Source organism: Homarus americanus, unplaced genomic scaffold, assembly GCF_018991925.1.
Source record: "Homarus americanus isolate GMGI-L3 unplaced genomic scaffold, GMGI_Hamer_2.0 scaffold59390, whole genome shotgun sequence".
Classification (NCBI taxonomy): Eukaryota; Metazoa; Arthropoda; class Malacostraca; order Decapoda; family Nephropidae; genus Homarus; species Homarus americanus.
This window is the reverse complement of record NW_024713372.1, coordinates 1-2,500: the sequence shown is the minus strand read 5'-3', so window position 1 is coordinate 2,500 and position 2,500 is coordinate 1. Positions and strand designations below refer to the sequence as shown.

At 53.6% G+C, this 2,500-nt stretch overlaps 1 non-coding gene across 1 annotated transcript in view; it reads right to left on the bottom strand.

Moving 5' to 3' along the window:
• Window positions 1–83, bottom strand: part of LOC121871890 — a 4,298-nt gene extending 4,215 nt beyond the window's left edge. The window contains exon 1 of the ribosomal RNA XR_006089978.1: window positions 1–83. This exon is cut by the window's left edge and continues 4,215 nt beyond it. This is a non-coding gene — a ribosomal RNA (large subunit ribosomal RNA).
• Between the last annotated feature and the right edge of the window lie 2,417 nt (window positions 84–2,500).

The following is a 2,500-nucleotide window of genomic DNA, read 5'->3' as shown; positions in this document are numbered from 1 at the left end:
TAAGGGAATCCCTGTTGGTTTCTTTTCCTCCGCTTATTAATATGCTTAAATTTGGCGGGTAGCTCTCTCCTACTACGAGGTCGATCGTGGTCTCATCATCCTTAGGGGGAACAAGTTCCCCAACCACGAAGCGGAAGACGCTCTGCCACCGACTTTCTTCACCACCGACATTACCAGGCAGGAAGGTTTGAGGGCTTGTCGCGGGGGTACCAGCGGCCATGGCGCCGGCACTCCCACCCCTGACTCCGTTCCTTCTCATTGAGTGGTAAATAGCCAATAGGAAAAGTGTTCCAGCAGAACATCTCTCGCAGAGTCATATACACACACAGTTTTAATGCATATACGCTCGTGTTCCGCCCTTACTCGGCCGCACCTTTGCCGTTTAAACTTTGACCTCTTTCCCCGTTCCCGCATGCCACAGCAGTGGCACTTGTTTATCCGGAGAAAGAGAGCGAGAGTCGCAGTATTAATTGGCGTGAGCGGCCTTTCCGGCTGCAGAACTAGTGCTCTATCCCGGCGAGCGCCGTTATGAGGCGCAACACCGTCTTTAACGCGTTTAGAGAGAACTCCCCCTGCCTCCCTCCCAGTCATGAGATAGACGTGGACTCGTGGCGAACTCTCAAAGAGAACGCCCACACCGCGTCTGACCGCGGGAGAGGGTGGAGGAGCGCGTGAGGAAGAGCACGGCGTCACCCAAGCATTCTCATCTCTCTGCCTGCACCACTACATGGTAGACTGCGGGCCCAGGCGCACTCATCAATTTAGGTTCCACTGCAATGCATGCCAAGCACTCTTTTCGAGGTGATAGACGAAATTCCGGCGGGGCTTACTTAAAAGATATCCGACCCGGTTTCGTTTCCTCTTCGTGGGATGGAGTGCCTCTTAGAACATGTGCAGCATCAGCCATGAGCGGCCGACGGCCATTCGTGTCTCTGTGACAGCAGGCAAAAGAGCGCCGCCTCCAGTTATTTGCGAGGGCGACAACTGTCGCTTTGTTGTGGTTGAATGTGGGTGCGCCAAGTCCATGGACTTGCTAGTGATAGGCTTGCTTGTTTTTAAGGGCACGCCTCGCGCAAGGCGCGGGCGATTAAACCCCAAGGCGGAAGCTCGGTTCGGGTTACCCTCGTGTCGGGGAGACAGTCAGCAGGCACCGAACTCGCAGCAACCGACATGGATGTATATTTCCTACCTCGTGAGAGGAGTGGCGGCGGTATAAGCCTATATATTGCCGCCGCCGCAATATGCGTTCAACTTGTCGGCGTATTCCGGTATTCTTGCGATTCACATACCGAAGACGAAGTTTGTTGCGGCCTTTCATCGTGACTCCACGAGCCGGTGCGATCCCCGTTAAGAGTTGTGTATTTGCCATTTGGTCTTTTTGCGACTAACCACTACAGGTCGAGTCTCAATGAAAGGGTTTGACAGACATAGCCCAAGCTTTCAGGTTTGGGCTTGGCCGGACGACTGTTGTTGTTTTTTGACACTTGAATTTCACTCTTTTTGGGTCAAGAGGCTTATTCGCCGGTAGTAAGGAACGGACGGGCAGCCGCCCAAAGCCCCGTCCGTCCTCCTCCTCCGGTCTTCGCGCTCTCGCCCGAGTGTGGTCCACCTACAGCGTGGTGGTACCTATTTTTGGTGCGGGGGCCGGGATTGTCCTCTTTCGCTGCTGGAGTTGCCAGAGCAGAGCCCGAGACCGCCCAAATCAGGAGAGTAGTAGTTTTAAGAGCGCCCCGTTCTCTTTCTCTCTGTTAATGATCCTTCCGCAGATTCACCTACGGAAACCTTGTTACGACTTTTACTTCCTCTAAATCATCAAGTTTGGACATCTTTCCGTCAGCTCGAGGCGACGACCCCAGAAAACCCTCGCGGGCAATGGGGCCGACAATCCAAGAGCGCCAGTCCGAAGGCCTCACTAAATCATTCAATTGGTAGTAGCGACGGGCGGTGTGTACAAATGGCAGGGACGTAGTCAGCGCAAGCTGATGACTTGCACTTACTGGGAATTCCTCGTTCATGGGAAACAATTGCAAGCCCCAATCCCTATCAAGAAAGGCTTTGAACGGTTTACCCGCTCCTCTCGGAGGGGGAAAACTCGTTGATCCCTTCAGTGTAGCGCGCGTGCGGCCCAGAACATCTAAGGGCATCACAGACCTGTTATTGCTCAATCTCGTGCGGCTAGAATTGCCGCTTATCCCTCTAAGAAGAAGTTGCGAACTGACACCATTTTCTGGAGATCCGTCGACTACTTAGTAGGCCAGAGTCTCGTTCGTTATCGGAATTAACCAGACAAATCGCTCCACCAACTAAGAACGGCCATGCACCACCACCCACCGAATCGAGAAAGAGCTCTCAATCTGTCAATCCTTCCGGTGTCTGGGCCTGGTGAGGTTTCCCGTGTTGAGTCAAATTAAGCCGCAGGCTCCACTCCTGGTGGTGCCCTTCCGTCCATTCCTTTAAGTTTCAGCTTTGCACCCATACTTCCCCCGGAACCCAAAGACTT